Raw genomic sequence first — 21,638 nt, forward strand, 5'->3', positions numbered from 1 at the left:
GATCAAAACTCTCAGCCCCAAAGAGAGGTTTTTCTCCAAGTTGTGAAATCTCTTTCAGTTAGTGGGTTTAAATTTTCAAAGGGTCTGTTAAAACAGTTTGTTCGCTGGCTTTTCTTTTACCTTCCTCAAGTATCTCCCACAAATTTAAAATCTCCTGCCTTCTGGCAGGCTGTGAGGGATAAGATTGCTGATTTAAAGCGAAAAGGGGACTCCTCTGGGGAGAAATTCTTTCCTCTAGTTCTAGTCCTTAGGGACTTGCATAAAATGGATCAGAAAGTAAAAGAAAAGCACAAATCCCCTCGCTGTTCTTCCCATATCCCTCCTTCCTCCCCTCCTGCTCCTCATCCCACTTCCCCTTCGTTGGAAAAACCGAATGGGGTAATATGCCCAGAGTCACAGAGTTGCTACCTTCTCTCTGACCCCTCTCGGTCTTTTCAGCCATCCTGTTGGGGTAGCTCTGGCCAAGCTGACTCGACTCCTTCCGAAACCCCATACCCCTCGCCTTCTTCCCCAGTTGTAAGTCCAGAAAGCTGTTCTAAATGCTGTTTGCCATTGTTCCCCCCCCCCCCCCCACTCCACGTGTCAACAAAATGGTGGAGACCGCATGGCACAGTTCACCCTTCCCCTCTCTTCTTCTTCCCAGAGTCCCTTTCGCCCTCCTGCCCCTAACCCTTTCCTATCCCCGCCCCCAGGTGTGATGTCATTGGGTTCCTCCCACGCATCGGGTACCGCCCCCTGCATCAGGAATCCCCGCCCATCCTGTGACCACGCCTCCTGGTCCTCCAACCCCGCCCCCTGTGGAGGACTTCCTGGTTCCCACGCCCCCTCTTCCAGTTCCCACGGGGTAGAAAGTGGAACCGACGCCATCTTGAAATTGGGTCCAGCAGTCCCCTCAGCCCCCTCCTATCCCTTTGCTGCTCCTGTAACATATGATCAAACTGGCAATAATCCCACATGGAAACCTTTTGATTCTGCAGGGCTCAAAGAGCTTTGTAAAGCCCAGAAAGAATTTGGGAGGGAGAGTCAGTATTTTAAGAACCTTCTTAAGATAACTCTCACCAGTACAGTGATTGTGCCACATGACCTCAAAAGCATTTTCTCCTGCTTGCTTTCCCCATTCGAGTTTCAAATGTGAGAAGAAGGTTGGAGAAAGCAACTGAGAGAGGTCCTCCCAATTTTACTGCAGGATCCAAACAATGTGGGGGTTTCTGTTGATCACCTTACCGGTGAGGGGTTATTAGCCAAGCCCCAGAACCAGGCTCAAAATATACCAGAGCCAGTCCTGAATGCTGCAAAGCAAGCAGCACAGCAAGCCATCTTCATGATGCCCCCTAAATTAGCACCTCAATTGAATCACACTGAGATTCAGCAACTGCAAAATGAGCCATTTATTGATTTTGTGGATAAACTGAGGCTCATAGTGGAAAGACAAGTGGAAGATCTGAAAACAAGAGATCATATTATAATGCAAATTGCAAAGACTAATGCCAATGATGCTTGTAAAAGAGTGATTTTGGGTCTTCCATTCAAACCTCCACTGACCTTAAGTCAAATGATTCTGTGCTTGCATGACATTAGTGCCAATTCTTCAGCCAAATTTAAAAACAGGGGAAAACTTAATAGGAACTGCAGCTGCTGCAGATGCAACAGCATCTCAGGACAAAAGAAATGCTAATTGGGTCTGCCACAGGTGTGGCAAACCAGGGCACTTGGCCCAAAACTGCAGAGTTTCAGCTCCAATTAATCAAGGCTCCCAAGCTGTCTCCCCAGGGTGAATGACATCGCCTGCCACCGATGGGATGCAGATAAAAAACTGACAGGACCGCGTGGAGTGGCAGGGCCACACAGGGGAATGAATCAAGAAACTGCCACCAGAAAAATGGTTACCACGACCACTGCAACTCAAATGGACTCGGTGACACCCCAGAGAATTGTCGTGAGTTGCGAGAATCTGAGAGACTGTATATTGCTTGTGTTAAAAGATGTTGTACATTCACCAGCTGACATTTGTGTTATACCAGAAATTGTTCAAGTGGGGCCACAAGGGTTCTTTACTGTCAATATCCAGTGTGTTAATCCTCCCTATTTTCTTGCTGCTAACCAAGTTGTAGCCCAATCTATTCTCATGCCTAGTAGTCTGTCACAGGACTACAACCTCTCTGTCTTCTGGGCTGAGGTAGTTGGGAACGACAAACTCATGCTTAACTGCAAACTGTCTTGCCAAGGCTCGGACATCAGCCTGGCAGGAACGATGGACACGGGAGCAGACGTGACAGTCATTTCTTCCCACAATTGGCCGTCACACTGGGAAATGCAGCTGGCAGAAGGTATCGTGACGGGTGTGGGGGGAACTATATCTGCCCAGAGAAGCAGGGCAGTTGTCCAAATTGAGGGTCCAGAGGGACAGATAGCATCAGTCTGTCCTTTTGTAATTGACTCTGGATTTACATTGTGGGGGAGGGATCTCATGTCCCAGTGGGGGGCTCGAGTCGAAATTCCATCTCAACCCCAAAATTTTTAGTAAAGGCCACTGTGGAGCGCCCCTTCAAGAAATTAAATTGGATCTCTGAGAAACACGATGGATCAGTGGCCTTTGAAAAATGACAAACTAAAGGCGCTCACCGCACTTGTGGAGGAGCAATTGAGAAAGGGTAATCTGGAACCATGTAACAGCCCTTGGAACTCCCTGGTATTTGTAATCAAAAATCCGGGGGAAGACAAGTGGCGCCTCCTAAAGGACTTGCGGAAAATAAATGCAGTGATTGAGGACATGTGCCCCCTGCAGCCCGGAATGCCTTCACCCTCCATGCTCCCCAGGCAGTGGAAGGTAGCAGTCATTGATATTAAAGACTGTTTCTTCCAGATCCCTCTTGCACCCAGATGAGGCACCCCGGTTTGCCTTCTCGGTACCTTCCATCAGCCAAAAGGCTCCCATGCAGCGCTACCAGTGGTGAGTTCTGCCACAAAGAATGAAGAACTCACCCACCATCTGCCAGTGGTATGTAGCTCGCATTCTGTCCCCTATCAGAAAGTTAGCAGCAAAGGCAATAGTGGTCCACTATATGGACAATGTTTTGATGTGTGCTCCTAACCAATCCTATTTAGACTGGACATTGGGGAAGCTAATCGAGGCCTTAGAGGCAAATGATCTGGAAATCCAGACTGAGAAGGTCCAGAAAACCTCTTCATTTAAATACCTTGGACTAAAAATCCATGAACAGACTGTGGTTCCCCAACAAGTCAAAATTAATGATAACCCTAAGACCTTGCAGGAACTCCACCAGCTCTGAGGGTCCATAAATTGGGTGAGGCTGCTCCTAGGGCTGACATCAGAAGATCTTGCTCCTCTGTTCAACCTCCTGTGAGGGAAAGATGACCTCACATCACCCAGGCATCTAACAGAGGAGGCGAGACAGTCCATCTGTAAAGTACATGAAGTGCTGTGGTCCCGGCCGGCACACCACTGCGCCCCAGGTCTGTCTTTTCAATTTATTGTGTATGGGGAAATGCCATACCTTCACGGGCTGAGATTTCAATGGGACGAGGAGCAGAGTGATCCCCTGTTAATCATCGAGTGGGTTTTCCTCTAGCACCAGACGTCCAAAAGTATCACAACGCCACAGGAGCTCATAGCTCAGTTGGTGATGAAAGCTAGATCCTGCCTCCACACCCTTGCAGGGTGTGACTTTACATGCATCTACTTACCATTGGCAACTGATTCACTTGATAACCTCCTTCAAAACAACAAGCACCTCCAATACGCCCTAGACAGCTACACAGGCCAAATTTCTATACACCATCCACAACACAAACAGTTTATTTCAGTCTTCAAACTGATTCCAAAAGAAATTCAAAGCAGAAAACCATTAAATGCCTTGACAATCTTTTCAGATGGCTCCGGTCATTCCCGCAAGTCTGTCATCACATGGAGGGATTCTCGCACTCAAAAGTGGGAGTCTGATGTGCAGGTAGTTGAAGGATCCCCACAAGTGGCAGAACTTGCAGCCATGGTCAGAGCATTTGAGCGGTTCAGTGAACCATTTAATTTGATAACTGATTCTGCCTATGTAGCAGGTGTAGTTTCCAGGGCAGAGAGAGCCTTACTAAATGAGGTTGCAAACCCAAAAATTCATAACTTGTTTTCGAAATTGATTCAACTGATCTCCCACTGAAAGCAACCATTCTATGTCATGCATGTGAGATCACACACTGACCTGCCAGGATTTATTGCCGAAGGGAACAGGAGAGCAGATGCCCTAGCTATTCCCATCGAGTTAGCGAATCTGCCTACCAGATTCCAGCAAGCCCAGCTGAGCCATGCAATGTTCCATCAGAATGCTCCCGCTCTCATTCAAATGTTCCACCTCACTAGAGACCAGGCGAAAGCCATTGTGGTGACATGTGCCAACTGCCAAAAACATCAACTTCCATCATTAGGTCAGGGGGTTAACCCCTGAGGCCTAGGCAGTTGTGAGGTATGGCAAACAGATTTCCCCCACTTCCCCCAATTTGGCCGCCAGAGATATATTCACGTTTCTGTGGATACCTTTTCTGGCGCAACCTTTGCTTCAGCCCACCATGGGGAGAGGGCCAAAGATGTCACCAACCACCTAGTACAGGCCTTCGCTGTGTTGGGGACACCAAATAAGATAAAAACTGACAGTGGCCCAGCGTACACCTCTGCAGAGTTAAAAACATTCATGAGTGAGTGGGGTGTGGATCACATCACTGGCATCCCTCACTCACCCACAGGCCAAGCCATCGTAGAAAGAAAGCATCAAACACTAAAAAGACTGCTAGAACAACAAAAAGGCGGCAATGAGATCGCTGCCCCCATCATAAGACTGTACAAAGCATTGTTCACTTTGAACTTTTTAAACTGTTCCTATGAGGAACCTAACCCTCCCATCATGAGACACTTCACAAACTCTGCCAAACATAAACTGACTGAGAGACCTGAGGTCCTAATAAAAGACCCTGATACTTTACAAATACATGGCCCATACCCCCATGTCACCCGGGGTAGAGGCTATGGGTGTGTTCCACCCCAGAAGGTCCAAGATGGATCCCTGGGAAGTGGATCAAACCCTTTTTGAGACCATCTACAGATGCCAAACAGAGGAAAGAAGCTGCCACAGCCTGGAAAAGAAAAAAAACCAAGCCACCTGGAAAAAAGACTCCTCCTCTAGGCCTGAAAAACAAACCCTCCACCTCCCAGTCTCCTTAAAATGTGTCTCCCTTCCCAAAATGACCCCTCAGTTTTGTTTTGAAAGAGGAGGAGTCGAAGGGAGCCATTGTTATTTAAGTTAATTGTATTTGTATTAATTTTGTGTTACACTGTCCCTAAAGTTACCACCCTTGACTGCATGATGACATCCTACATGCTGCTGTCCCACCTGCTTCTGCAGCTCCTCCTGTGCACCGGGAGATCCAGCAGCTGGATTCCTTCCATTATCAAGGACATTGTTTGGGTTTTGTTTATAGTGTTGTTAATTTTAATAGCCCTTCCCATTTTTAAGTGATTGGTTTTTAAATTCCTTAAGCCTTCCCCTTCATTTCAAGGTAATAAAGAAGGGGGAGATGTTGTGGTGTGACCCAGCCCACTGTGGGGCTGGAGCAGCGTGATGCCAATCAATCCCAGCCCATCCCCTGGATCGAGTTTCCCGAAGAGGCAGACTCAGAGGGTGGCTCGATGGGCAGCTCAGAAGCCTAAGCTGCACCCTCCCTGGGTGGTGCCCAGGTACAAGCTGCCTCCCCCGGTTCGGGAAAATTCTCGGTTACTTGGTTGTTCACTGGTTCTCTGTTATAACTCCCGCCTCTTGGTTTCCCCTAGTGGCTCTTGTTACATTGTATCCTCCCCCTGGCTTGTAACTCATTGGTTGTTTTCCCCTTTCACCGCGGTTTTCAAATTGCCTATAAAACTGAGGACAAGCCTCGGGGAGGGATCCCATCACTTCCCATCACATTCCATCCTTTCCAAGCTTGTTCGGGTTGCGAAACTTCTAACAATAAACCTGTTAGAAGCCAGACCAGATCAGCCTCTCTCTGTCTCCGAGCTAATGTGAGCCGATACCATCGGCTCCTGCCGTGGTTCCCTCTGCAAAGAAGCCAGCTAGCTAGCTCAGCCAGCAGCTCTTTTCCTGATGCTGAAGTCAGTTCTGCGACACACAGAAGTAATGCAGTTGGACTGTCTGACCTGGGGCGCTCCAGAGATCGTGCCTCAAGCACCAAGAACTGCATTACGCCAAGGCAAGCGCTACATGTTGACCATGGTGGAAGCAACCACTGGATGGCTGGAGACCTACCCTGTGCCTCCTGCTACTGCCTGGAACACCATCTTGGGCCTGGAAAAGCAAGTCCTCTGGAGACACGGCACCTCTGAGAGGATCAAATCAGAGAACAGGACTCATTTTAAGAACAGCCTCATAAACACCCGGGCCAGAGAACACGGTATCAAATGGATATATCATATTCCTTATCATGCACCAGCTGCTGGAAAAGTTGAACGCTGCAATGGACTACTTAAAACCACACTGAAGGCACTTGGTGGGGGGACCTTCAAAAATTCGGAAGTGAACTTTGCAAAGGCCACCTGGCTGGTCAATACCCGAGGGTCCATCAATCGATCTAGTCCCGCTCAGTCGGAACCCTTGCACACAGTGGATGGCGATAGAGTCCCTGTGGTACACGAGAGGTATTTTAGGAAAGACTGTTTGGGTTAAACCCACCTCAGGCAAAAGCAAACCCATCCATGGGATTGTCTTTGCTCAAGGACCTGGTTACACTTGGTGGGTAATGCAGAAAGATGGGGACACCCATTGTGTACCACAAAGAAACCTAATCTTAAGTGAGAACTGTGTGTAGCGTTTCATTGTATATATATGTATGTATGTGTGTATGTGTGTGTGTGTAGAGTTTAAGGAAGGTATTGATTTGGGATGATGTCGATGGTAATAGAATAAGGGGTGGATAATGTCCTGGGTTGCAGTGTATTTAATTAACATCCTCATGAGCTGTTGAAACCAGGTGGGGCAGTGTTTCCTTGCCTCCTCCCCCCAGACTATCTTCTGTTAATGGCCCATCAATGCCTTGCCACATGACTCATAGATAACTCCCTCCGAACTATCTTCTGTTAATGAGCCCATCAACGCCTTGCCTCATGACTCATCATCCCATTGTGAGATGCTCCACCCTGAGGGAGGAACCAAGCATTCCATCCTTGATATAATCTGAGATTCTGAACACCAGAGACAACCCTTTCTACTGGATTTCCAGAGGACAGGAGCTACATAGCCACCACTGAACCTTCTGAGGAAAAGCAGCCCCTTTCTACAGGATCACTGCTTCAACAGAACCACATCCACCACTTCAGGAGGACTGCAGCCACCATCTTATTGGACTGCTACTGCCACCCTGACTAACAGAGTGTCAGGTTGTATCCTGACTGTCAGTTTAAACCAGTGTTTTCTGCCTTATTTTCTTTTTGTTTTCTTAATTTCCCTATTAAATTGTTATTCTGACTTGGTGCCTCCCACTGGTTTGTTTTCAAACTAGTACACTTTGTTTTGATTTTCTTCTTAAATATGTCATCACAGAGGTGTTACCAACCTCTCTTATTGGCCCAGTTTTGGCAAGCAGCATGCCCATCTTCTGAATCATCAGCCATTGGCTGTACCAGACATGGTGGGAAGCTTCCAGCAGCTTCCTCACAGGAGCCATCTTTTTGGCCCCCCTGCTTCCTAAAACCAGGCCGTGCCAAACCAATAGAAGCTGTCATCTCAAAGCTTGGACAGGTGTACTCTTTGCTGGGTTAAGAAGTGGCTGGATGGCCAGGCCCAGAGTGTGGTGGTGAATGGTGTTGTATCCAGTTGGCAGCCAGTCACTAGAGGTGTCCCCCAGGGATCAGTGTTGGGCCCAGTACAGTTTAATATCTTTATTGATGATCTGGATGGGGGAATTGAGTCTATGTCTCGGTTTAAAAGACCGATGTCTGCCAAGGAAGCCGGGAACCTTCCTGGTATGGAAAGATAACCTCCTCCCTCCAAATTATTATAACTTTGAAATTGCTTCCAGGCAAAAATATGGGAAAAGGAATAACAGTTCTTTATCGGCAAATATATATAAAACAGAACAAACAACAAGCAACAACAACAAAAAAAACCCCAATAACAGAGGTTTGCCCACCTGTTAAGTGGGCAACAGTATCCCAGGCCAGATACACTCACTGTGTCACCCACGTGGCTGCCCTCCTCAACTGCTGAACTGGAAGAGAGGGGGAGCCCCGGCCCCACCCCCCACAGGATCCTGGGCAGAGCTTACACCTCTCACTATATCCCCTAAGCCATGGGGGGTCGGGGGGGAGAAAAACAGTAACAATTCCCTGCACAAAATGACCATGGGATATCCCCATCACCATGAGCGACCCCCCCAAGACAGTCTACCATGAGCAAATTTGCAGATGATACCAAGTTGGATACAAGTGTGGATCTGCTGGAGGGTAGGAGCATTCTTGCAGAGGGACCTGTAAAGTCTGCATAGATGGGCCAAATCCAATGATATGAGGTTTAACAAGACCAAGCTCCAGGTCCTGCACTTTGGTCACAACAACCCCATGCAGCGCTACATGTTAGGGACAGAGTGACTGGACAGCAGCCAGGCAGAAAGGGACCTGGGACAGCAGACTGAACATGAGCCAGCAGTGTGCCCACATGGTCAAGAAGGCCAATGGCATCCTGGCCTGGATCAGGAATAGTGTGGCCAGCAGGACTATGGAAGTGATTCTTCCCCTCTACTCTGCACTGGTTAGACTGCACCTTGAATACTGTGTCCAGATCTGGGCCCCCCAGTAGAGTTTAAAGAGGGTATTGATTTGGGTATGATGCAGATGGTAATAGAATAAGGGGTAGATAATGTCTTATATTACAATGTAAGATGTAACCAAAGGTATGTATTCCATCACCATCTCTTAAAACCAGGCGGGGCAATGTTCTTTTTCTCTTCCATGACACATCCCTGATAACTCCCTCCAGAGGGATATCTTCTGTTAATGGGCCATCTAGCCTCACTGCATGACTCATAGAATTACATCATCCCATTGTGAGATGCTCCACCCAGGGGGAGGAACCAAGCATTCCTACCAGGATATAATCTGAGGTTTGGAACACTACAGTCAGCCGTTACATACTGGATTCCCAGAGGACAAGAGCTACATAACCACCCCTGGACCTTCAGAGGAAGACCAGACCTTTCTACAGGATCACCGCTTCAACAGAACCACTTCAAAGAGGACTGCAGCCACCATTTAATCGGACTGTTACCACCATCCTGACCAACAGGGTGTCAGGTTATATCCTGACTCTGTCAGGTTAAGCCAGTATTTCTGTATTATTGCCTTGTTATATATATTAGTAAAGAACTGTTATTCCTATTTCTCATATCATTGCCTGAAAGCCCCTTAATTTCAAAATTATAATAATTCGGAGGGAAGGGGGTTACATTTTCCATTCCAAGGGAGGCTCCTGCCTTCCTTAGCAGACACCTGTCTTTCAAACCAAGACATATATCTGTTGTTATTTGCCCTGATCTATATAAGTACAACAACTGGTATCAATGTACAGACTCCTCTCATTTGTGCTGTGATCATATCTAATACCATACGGTTTTGAAATACCACTTCTTTTAAAGAATTAATTTCTGTTTGCAACCATCCAATGGCATCTGCTGTTGAGTTTGCAATTATTTCCATCTCTGCTGAGATGTTCACTATTGCTGTCTCAAATTGTACAATTCCTAAAGTTGGGAATAAAGCTCTGACAAAGCTCTGAAAGCCTGTATTATAGCTTATCAGAGGATTAGAAGGTATGCTTCGACTAAATTGGTTTCTCCAAATTCCTCTAATGATTCCTGTAATTAAACTAGTATGATTTATAACTTGTATAGGTGGGACGAGATACCCCATAGTACACTGACCTGTCCAGTGTCCAGGTAGTTGCTCAAGGGCTATTCCATTTCCACACAACCACCAAAAGCCATCTGGCAAATCACAGCTAGTTGCGATGCTCATTTTGGAATTGTTAGTATGCCTTGCAAACAAATAGTCATGTCATTGAGCAAATTGAACTTTAAAATCTGGTGAGGTAGGTGTTGAATTTACATCTGACATGTTTCGTAGAATGGCGGCAATTCTGGTCCAATTGGTAGTGTTAGTAAACTGGCCAAAGTTTGGTCCTGTAAAGTTTGACTCCACATAAATAACGGATTGATTGACAAGTGATAACTGAAAAAGGGGTTTTCCTAAAGGTGAACCTATTGGTTTGTGATATGTACTAATATTATGTAAGGTATACAGGCTTAATTCAGTCCAATTACTAGAGGGTACCCCTAAGAATGGTAATTGTTGTACCTCTCCATACAGCCAACAATCTCTTACTCCAGTATGATTAGCTATTGCCTCAAGCAAAGCTACATACTTATTTACATCAAAAGTTGCTACAATCTGCCAAAAAGCAACAAAGCAAAACAAAGTATTAATGATTTACAGCTGAGTTTCAGCTTCAGTCCTTCATTATTAATGGTTGTTACTGTCCAAGGTGCAACAGGAGATTTTTTCACTTGGGTATAATGAATCCAGGTAGGTTTTTCTCTCATGCAAATTGCAGTGAAGATTGTCAGGAGGACTTGGAATGGTCCGTCCCACTTCTCCTGTAGAGGATCACCTGAAAAATTCTTAACATACACCCAGTCACCAGGATCAATTGTGTGCAGTTTATGATCTGGTTGCTTAGGTTGGTTTTCAAATACAGTATTATACTTCTGATGCAACTGAGTGTTAATGGTTTATAAGTATTCATAAATATATTGATTACCAACTGTAGATACAAAAATGCTGCTAGCAAGGATTTTCTTGCTATTTTCTAAGTCCATGAGAGATTTTTCTCTCACGCAGAAGAGGTAGCAGGGAATGTAAACAACCAAGCCACCTGCAACCTTGAAAAGTCTTGTTTATGGTATAGTGGAAAAATATTTTGACAATGGATGTTTTAGGATTTTGGCCAATCACCCCCAAGGAGTGGCTGGTCCTTTGTCCAATTAGACTATGAAGAAAAAGTTTGTAAAATAATTAAATAAATCAATCTTGCTGCACAATTCCTGCCTGCTGGATCTTCTCTCCTCCTCCTCCCTATGGCTGCGGGACACGGTGATATACTGTAGGAACCAGGCCTGCGGTAATAACCAACCTGGGTCAGGTTTTCATCATGAGTGGCATTTAACTGATAAGGTCTACCATACAAAATTCCAAATGGGCTAATCTTTTCTTTTGTCCTTGGCTTTACCCTGATTCTGATGAGGGCAATGGGTAATGCCTGGTACCGGTACAAATTTGTCTCCTGACAGATCTTATCTATTTGTTGTTTAAGCATGTGGTTCATTTTCTCTACTTGACCAGTAGCTTGTGGCCTGTAAGGAGTATGGAGTTGCCACTCAATTCCCAAGGCCTTGCTGACAGTTTGTACAATTTGTGCACAAAAATGTGATCCTCTATCAGAGGATATTTCCCTAGGTACACCAAATCTAGGTATGATCTCATTCAACAGTACTTTTATTACTTCTCTAGCTTCATTTGTCCTATAAGGGAATGCTTCTGGCCACCCAGAGAAAGTATCAGTAAGTACCAGCAAATATTAAAACCCCCCCTTTCGTGAGAGTTCAGAAAAGTCTATCTGCCACAAGTGTCCAGGAAAAGCTCCTCTGCTAATTACCCTGTCTTGGGGTGACTTTATGATGTGTATCCCATATCGCTGCCCTATGCCCAGAAATTAATTTTTGTGCCTTTAAACTGAGCCTGAGAGGAGGAAGGAAAAAATGAGCAAAACTTTTTCAAAGCAGTTCGCAGCTTGTTCAAGGTCACACAGAGATAGTGACTTTTTTTCCAGCTGCGATGGGGGAGCGAGGAAGCACCCGGCTTGCAGGTTTTTTTCCAGTCAGCTTTTGGCCAGTTTTTCAGTTTCTTTTTCTCCAGAGGGAGACTGAGAGTTGAACTTTTTTCCTTCCCTGGAATTTCAGATTTTCTCCTTTTTCCACTGGACTGCTTCAATATCAGAACACATCAGGAAGACTTTCCACTGAGCACAGAGGGCCTGGCCCTGGGCCAAGCCCCAGCTCCGAGGAGACCAAAGGGAGGACTCTAACACTTTCCCAGTTTTTTTCTCCACAGTGAGAGATTTCATTATTTAGCATTATTTTCCTTTTCCCGTGTGTTGGGGAAGATGAAACAGGAAAGCCTTATAAATATGATTGCCTGACAAAAGATTTTGGGAATATGAAAACTACAGGCAACATCGAAATGAAAGCCACTTTTGAAATACCAAGTCTTAGTTACTGAACAACTGGAAAACAATGGTATGGCCGACTGAAGGTAATCCCCTCTTGATTGAACAATACCCTCTGCTTGCAGGCAGGTCCAAGGGTCAGAGCAGACCCTACTAGCTCAGCAGAAGGGGTCCAAAGAGTAGTTTTTAGAAGTTAATATGTAACACTCTATGGTAATATAAGAACTCCTATAGGCTGTATGTAAATGCTATAGGATTTGTATCTTGTATTAGATTGGTTAGTGACAATTAGAATATTCAGTACAGAAGATGATTTATTGTATTGTAACCAGGACTTCACTTTTCCATCCTATTCTCATCACTTCTTCTTCACTCTCTTTGCTCTCGTTCTCTCTCTCTCTTACCTGCTTACTCTCTTGCTCTCTTGGGCCTGCTCAGAGCTGCCAGCTGCAGCTCTAAGCAGTGCCCCTGTACCCACGCCCTTTGCAATAAACCGTGTGTCCCAAGATCTGCTTATAGAGATCTCCCGACTGAACCTCAGAACCTACACCCGTGTGTTTGTTAAATAAATAGTTTTTATCTCCTTCACATTCCTTTGAGGAAAAATTATTTTTCCCGAACCTGGTGGGGGAGGGGTGGTGGTTGTGCCTTCTCTCAGAGGATATATTTCTAAATTTGACCAAACTGGAACAAACCCCTTGTTTTAGCCTAACTGTTGTATTTGGATTATTCTTCAAACAAGTCACACATTGCGATGTTACTTCTTTAACGATGTCTCGCAAGCCTGGACCTGCAATTCATTCCCTTAGGTATTGGTATAAGTGTTCTGCTCCCCAGTGGGTCTTATCATGTTTAGATTTTACATAACATCTCATCGACTTTTCTGGTATTATTAATTGACCTATTTCTAATTGTCCCCAACCATTCTCTAAAAGTTTTCCTTTATTTTCATTAATCCATTTATAATCAGAGGGTTGGTCTTTTATGGGCCGCTTAGTTGATACTACAGTAGGTATTAAAGCTGCCACACTTGGTTCATTTCTTTCAGCAGTGATTTTAACTTCATAACCTGCAAATTTGTTACCTGCTTCTGGGAGAATGTTACCTTTAGAGTGCCCTTGGCAATGTATGATTGCCACTTGCAATGGGAGTTTCACCACCTTGAGGAGCCTAAGGACTTCGGTTGCATATTTGACAATCTTCTTTTGTGCAGTCAGGAGTCCTCTTTCTCTCCATATGGCTCTGTGGGCATGAACAATTCCATAAGCATATTTGGACTCAGTCCAAATATTACCTTTCTTTCCTTTTGCCAGTTCTAATGCTCGAGTGAGGGCTATCAGCTCAGCCCTTTGTGCTGAGGTTCCTGCTGGTAATGGGTTTGACTCAATTACCTCTGAGACTGTAGTCACAGCATACCTCGCCATTTGCACACCCTGTCTCACAAAACTGCTACTGATGCCTTTTCTTGGTCTTAAAATCAAGAATCAAACACAGTTAGAAGGAAAAAAGGGATTTTACCTCTATATTTATTTTAAGGATCCTTAGGTGCACTATGTCCAGGTGGAATGCGCCGAAATGCACACCACAATGTGCGCACACAATTGATCAGGTATAACATTATAGGTCTTACTAATTAGCATATTGATCAAAGATTCTCCAATGAGAGGCTCGAGTGAGCCTCCCTCCCCAAGGAACCTTCCCCTGGATGGTTCTATCTTAGTTTACAAAATGTGTTCTGGAGAGGACCTTGGTGTCTGGGGCATTCTGATTCCTAACTACGAAGCTTCTAAGATGTTTAGTCTCCTAGCTTGACAAATAAGTCTAAGAATGTAGGCTAAAAAACACTAAGAATACAAAAGCTATAAAAAGGTATATAAAAGGGGTATAAAAGAAAAGGCAAAAAATCATCATGGCATCACTACCATCAGTGAACCAGTTCATAGCATCTGGGAGCGGCTCCTCTTTTAGATCTGGGCAGCTGGAGTACACAGTTTCCATGGTCTCTGGGCAGTCATGTACTACAAGTTCAGCTTCAGACATTCCTTGCAGAAAAGAGTCAGGGTTAACAATATTGGTCACTTGAATTTCAATATCATCAGATTCAGCCAGGACTGCTTGGTATTATAGGAACCTTGAAGGAGATAGCCAATGGTTCCCTTTCTGTTCTAAAACAGCTGACACCGTGTGCGACACTAAGACAGTCATCTTTTGTCCTAATGTAAACTTCTGTGTCTCTTCAATGCTCACGATCATTCCTGCTACTGCTCTAAGGCAGGCGGGCCAGCCCTTGCTCACAGTATCGAGTTGTTTAGAAAAACAGGCTACAGCCCTTTTGTAAGGACCCAGGTGTTGTGCCAGAACCCCTAAGGCTATTCCTTGTCTCTCATGTGAGAATAACCAAAAAGGTTTACTCACATCAGGAAGTCCCACAGTGTAGAGGGTTGGGTTTGTAACCGGGCAGAAACACCAATTTAGTGTAGTGGTTTGGTCCAAGATACTCATTACTGTTTACCTTCTGTGAGATAAGAATTAGGAGAAACGCAAAGCAGGCACCAATCTTGAAAGAATATAAAGAAGTTTATTAACAGACCTAAAAGAAGAAAAAAAAATACCACACCTTCAGAACTTTTCTCCTCCCCCCACCTTTCTCCCTTCTCCAAGTGACAATGTAAAAAGACAACCCTTGAGATGTTCAGTCTGTTTACCACTTACATAATAACCTTGTTCAGTCCATTTAGGGAGAGGAGTCTCTCTTGCTCATGCTATGAACACATTATCACAATGAGACAGCCGCCCACTTCCAAATAATTTTGTTCAGTCCATTTAGGAAGAGGAGTCTCTCTGCTCACATGTGAGTCCCTTCCCCCAACTTGCAGCTTTTCCCACAACTGCTTTCGAGGGTCCACTCTTGAAGGTTTTGGGGTACAATTTTAAGGTTGAGCCGTTCAGAAACAAAAGTTCTCTTCACCCATCTCTGGGAGCATTTCATCTCTAAGAACAGAGGCCGCTCTCCTTCCCTGGGAGCAAAGGGTCTTCCTCATCTTCATCTTTAGGACTATCTCTGGGAGCATCTCTAGGAACTGAGCTTTTCTCCTTTCCCATTTGGAGCAAAAGTCCTCATCGCTTCCATCACTCCCTGTTCAAACTTCTCATCAAATTACAGCTGCGTCAGCATCTGCCTATCTCAGCGCAGGTGCTTTTGCTAACAAGCACGAGTTGAACACTCCACCCCTCATATCTTCATGAAATTACAATGGGATACTCTGATATATCATAGCTTTACAATAGAATTTCAGCTTTAAGCATCTCCTCTTTCTCTTCCCTCAGGTTTTAATCTCTTCACAGCACTAAAAGGGTTAATCTCACCTCGGCCTTGCAGCTGGAATGTGGCTTATCGCAGTGGAGGGGGAGGGAGCCGAGCCGCTTCGGCTGCCCACAGCAAGGCTATGGGGGGGGTTCTGCGGGTGGAACAGGGCCCATCGGCTCCAGGATGGCCGTGGCCCGGCCCAGTCTGGCCTGAGCAGGGCCTGGGCTGGGCCCACTGGCCCCCACACGGGGCCCGCAGCCACCTGTCCCAGCACCGGAAACGAGAGAGAAAGTCTGCCTCAGGGTTTCTATTCTTAAGTGTGCATCACAGAGGCGGTCACAACTTTAAGTGGCTTAAAGAATTGTCCATATTCAAACTGGCCATCTGATAGGTTCTGTCAAGTCCCAGAGGAAGCTGTAAGCACCCCTTGGCAAGGACCACTTCCGGGACTATGCATGCTAACCTATGACACACAGCCAGGGCCCTCATGAGCTCGTGCTTTAACTCTTCAAAGACGTGATTTGTTTCAGGGGTCCACACCACAATATTTTTAGAAACTTTCACTATCTCGTTTAAAGGTTTCGCAATCAGTCTGTAGTTGTATATCCACAACTGGCACCAACCTGTCATACCAAGAAAAGCGCAGAGTTCTCTTACAGTTTGTGGCTTAGGTGTTTGGCAGATTGCTTCTTTCCATGTGGTTCCCAGGGATCGTTTTCCTCCAGAGACTTCCTATCCGAGATAGGTCACCTGTTGTTGCACCAGCTGAGCTTTCTGTTGAGACACTTGATAGCCATTTAGTCCAAGAAAATTCAACGGACTTATTGTCCATACAAGGCACTCTTCAATAGTTTTTGTAGCAATTAGTAGATCATCTATATATTGTAGGAGTGTTCCCTCCCCAGGCGGAGACTGCCATTGTTCCAATTCTTTGGCCAATTGATTCCCAAAAATTGTGGGACTGTTTTTGAGCCCCTGAGGTAACACCGTCCGGGCAAGTTGGTTTTTTCCTGCCTGTGCTAGGGTTCTCCCATTCAAAAGCAAATATGTTTTGACTTTCTTCTGCAAGTGGCAGGCAGAAGAAAGCGTCTTTGAGATTTATCACCGAGGACTGTTGGGGTCTCCTCCCCTGCCATGGAGCCCTGGGAGACGAGCCCTGGGGGGGAGACACGGGGTCTCCCTGCCCCTGGTCAGTCTCATTTCCCATTGGTTGTCCCGTCGCCCCCTTCCTCGACTGCGGCCGCAGCCTCAGCCCCTGGTTCCGCAGTCCTGCCACCTCCCGCTCTCCCCGAACCGCCCGCCACACAGACAGCCGCCATCACAACCCGCCACGTTGACCTGATGACGCAACCCACGCATGCGCAATTGCTGCAACCCCCGGACCAGCGATATCACTTTGCTCACACTCCTCCAACCACAGCACTGCTCCCGGGACTAGCCGCACACAGCAGTTATCTTCCTGCAGCCCCGCCGCCACCCCCCCATGGCTTTCACCTCGCCTTTAATACAGCCACCTGCACTCCCTCCACTGCCTCCGCCGCCACCGAATTTATACACAGCACCACAGCAGCTGTATCCCGCATCGCCTTGCCCTGTCCCTCCGCCGCCTGCCTCCCTGCCTCCGCTGCCGCATCCCGGAGCCAACCCAAGCAGCACTGAATCACGCCCTCATCCCCTGGAACACCCAGCCGCGCTATTGCCCTCCGCGGTCCTGGCACCGAATGGGACTACTTTGTATCACCAATCGTCCGCACAGCCACAGCCAGGCACACAAACCGTGCAACGAGGAGGGGGAGGGTGGAATATGACACCTGCTTTAATAAATACAGGACAGACTGAGAACTATTTTGCCCCTGCAAATGCCAACCCCTTAATCCCAACACAAAACAATTCCGAAAAAGAACTAAGTCTGTTCCCAAACAGCTCTGGTGTCCCCCCAGTGTTTGGGACAGATTTCTCAACCCAAAATGAGACACTAAACCCTGAAAATTCGCCCGCATTAATCCCAAAAGTAGAAAACTCCCAAAAATGTTTTAATAATTTTCAATTAACAGACTGGCATGAAGTCAGATGCCAGATTTGCAAAGAGGAAAATCTAAATCCTTTAGCTAAGCCTGTACTATTCAGCCAGCAAGCTGGTTGTCCTAGAACATGGCAAGCTATCCCACACCATGAGATTAAAGAGTTGCAGAAAGCAATAAAGGACAGTGGTATCTGCTCCCCATATTTTAAGCAACTGCTAAAAAGTACCCTAAAAGGAACACATCAAACTTTAAAACGCATTTTAAATCAACAGAAAGGGCGAGAAGCCCAGGCTACACCTCAAATAAGGTTGAATAAAGCCTTGTATGTTTATAATTTCTTGAACAACTCTGCAGAAGAGCCTGACCCCCTTATTTTCAGATATTTCTTGAACAACAAAAAAGCAAAATTGAAAGAACACCCCCCAGTTTTTAAGAATTTGGAATCAGGAAAAATAGAAAGACCATATGATCTTATAACATGGGGAAATGGATTTGCATGTCTCTCCACAGGTGAAAGAATCAAGTGGATTCCAACAAAGAACATGAAGCCGTACCATGCATCAAAGCCCGTTGTCGGTTCCACTTCAGCCAGTGACCCTGTGAGTGGAAGCCGAGAAGCCAGCACCCAAATATGAACTATGCAGAACCACTGAGAGAAGATCATCTACCAGATACTGCTCAAGAAAAGAATGGAGTTTTAGTATTATTTGTGCAGATGCATGTTGCTTTTAACCTTTTGTTTTTATTTTTGCAGTGAAGCTTTACCTGTAAATCAACCAAAGACAAATGTTTAGGTTGCTTTTAGCCAAGTCCACAGGCTCCGACACCATCTGTTTATCCAACACGAGCCCTGACAAACCCTTCTCAACTTATTGAGTGCCTTTCCTAGAAGGTTTTGGTAATGTTACTTTTGATAAATATTGGCCATATGATAATCATCACATTTCTCCAACTCCCAGCCCGAGACACCAAACTTATATTAATAATTTTAAAGTTGATAAATTTGACCTTCAAAAATTAGAAATTTTAGGCACAGTAAAGAAGTAAGTGCCACTTCTTCTATGATCAGTGACTTGCTGACAGATGAAGAAGCTGTCAAACATGTCACTTTACAAAATAGAGCTGCCATTGATTATTTTATTAGCACATGGGCATGGCTGTGAAGATTTTGAAGGATTATGCTGTATGAACTTATCCGATCATTCTGTTTCCATTCACAAACAGCTACAAAACCTAAAGGACCTAGCTTACCAAATTACAACAGATGACCCGTCTTGGCTAGACAGTTTGTTTGATGGTTGGAGCTTTGCACCTTGGCTAAGGGAACTCTGTAAAATAGGCTTGATTATTCTAGTAGTAATAATTATAGTTTTAGTAGCAGAACCTTCTATACTTCAGTGTGTGCAAAAAATGACGAGTAGGACTGTGTCTAATATCTTAGTTGTTCATCAGAATGGGGGATAATGTTGGGGAAGATGAAACAGGAAAGCCTTATAAATATGATTGCCTGACAAAAGATTTTGGGAATATGAAAACTACAGGTGACATCGAAATGAAAGCCACCTTTGAAATACCAAGTCTTAGTTACTGAACAACTGGAAAACAATGGTATGGCCGACTGAAGGTAATCCCCTCTTGATTGAACAATACCCTCTGCTTGCAGACAGGTCCAAGGGTCAGAGCAGACCCTACTAGCTCAGCAGAAGGGGTCCAAAGAGTAGTTTTTAGGAGTTAAAATGTAACACTCTATGGTAATATAAGAACTCTTATAAGTTGTATGTAAATGCTATAGGATTTGTATCTTGTACTAGATTGGTTAGTGAAAATTAGAATATTCAGTACAGAAGATGATTTATTGTATTGTAACGAGAACTTCGGCCCTTACTTACTACCCCCCTTACTTACTTCCTCTTCGCTCACTCTTACTCTGCTCTTACCTACTTGCTCTTACTTTTACATTCTTGCTCTCTTGGGCCTGCTCCGAGCTGCGGCTGGCAGCTCTAAGCAGTGCCCCTGTACCCACGCCCTTTGCAATAAATCGCATGTTCCAAGATCTGACTTCAGAGATCTCTCGTCTCCGTCCGTCCCGACCATCCAACCCACCCAAGCTCCTACACTCTGTATAGGTTCCACAAGCGAGGTTTATTCCATGTGCAGGTGAAGGGTCCAGGGACAAAGAACAATTTGAGGGTAGGGTCCAGGGTTCTTATACTCAGTGGATTAGGGGTGGAGAGAAGGGAAACAACCAATCGGATAGCCACCAAATGGGATGGACTAACAGGGAGATATCAATAGCCAGAGATCTGCCGGGATGAACCACGCTTCTCATAGAGATATGATGGAACTCCATTTATTCTATTGTCAGACCCATAGTTATACCCTAATTCCTCAAGCACGCATAAGCAAGCTCCATACTATTGGGTTACAGCTACTGTTCACGCGGCCTTTAATAGCGAGCGATTGGTTACAGATTAATATGCACGCGACTAACATAAGTTTTTCTCTTTCTACAGTCAGCATCCCCCTCCCCAACATCCTGTTGGCTTGCCACATCAGCATTGCTCTTCTCTTTTTTCCCTAGTCAAGGACAGTTCACTAATATAGCTTGGATTGTGCACGTATACATGTCCCTGTTCACTCAGCCATTTCTCTACAGATATCCAATAGGAATAACTTGGAGGAGGGATTTATAACAATGAACCAATAGGGCATCTAGCTGAGAAGAACTTTCTAGACTTAATGCATAGTCAAACAGGGAAAATACATATATATAATCATATACATAAAATTGGGTGGGAAATGCATTAACCAATCAATATCAAGTATGTAAATAGTGAACAGAAGGGTCTGTGGGAACTCGCCCTAACCTTGGGGAATGTGCTATACCTCGGTGCCTATCCACCAGGACTTAAGGTCCTCGCTGGTCTTGGTAGCTACAGCCACACGCACCTCAACACTGTAGTATCTGTCTGATGTCTGGGCTGGACTGTCCTAGCATCAAGGACACTAACTGCTGCTTCCCCATTTCTGAAGCAGGATCAAGTGTTGCAAACTTTTGCATTGCCCCTCAAAGCCTATCTACAAAGTCGATAGGAGACTCCTGCTGTCCCTGTTTAGCATTATACATTAATGAATAATTTACTGCTTTCGGAATGACATTCTCTAATCCAAATTTGACTAACTCCCTGTATCTGGTTAGTGAGACATATTGCCTGAATTGTTTGGACCCCACAGAGGATTTGTGGTAGGGAATAGCATGTCCACATGTTGGGGTTTTAGGAGTTCTCTTTCTGTCTTGTTTTTCTCTTAAAGAATTTTCCCCATACATGTTTCCAGGGGGACAAATTACTGGATGCTTAAGAAAAACAAAGACGTGGCCACCGGGAGAGGGGTCCATCTGGCTACTCTCTTTCACCTGGGCTTCTGGGCTGTGAGTTCCCAGTGTTTGGACGGAGAGGGAGGCTGGAAGGAATTTGTCAGCATGGCAGGTTTCTGCTTTTTCAGTTGCCTTTTTTCTACCAGAGAAACCCCGGGATCCCAAGCCCACCTTCCCTGCCCCACTGGGAGCTGGGCCGTGGCTGCCCTGCCCCTGCCGTTGCTTCGAGCCTTCGCTACATCATAGCCCTGCTCGCCCTGCCTGCCCAGACCTCCGAGGGGTTCCCCGTTTGGATACATCTCGTCTGCCACCCGGGATTTATGTTCGTCCCTGCTGTTCCAGCCTGCTGTTCCCAAGGGTCCGGCCAGGCACCGGGATCGGCTGCCCTGGGGATTTGTGAAGCCTTTGTTCCATCCCTCCCCGGGATCCCAAGCTGCCATTGCTGCATGTTCCCCGAGCTTGCTCCAGAGCTCCCCCTGCAGCCACGAGGGAACCATCACACCTGCTCTGCTCACCAGGAGCTGCCAACACCCCTGCCGGCTGCGACAGTAACTGCACCAAAGGGGAAAGGGCCTGAGAGCCGAGATGGCTGGCACTGGGTT

Source organism: Corvus moneduloides, chromosome W (genome assembly GCF_009650955.1).
Source record: "Corvus moneduloides isolate bCorMon1 chromosome W, bCorMon1.pri, whole genome shotgun sequence".
Lineage (NCBI taxonomy): Eukaryota > Metazoa > Chordata > Aves > Passeriformes > Corvidae > Corvus > Corvus moneduloides.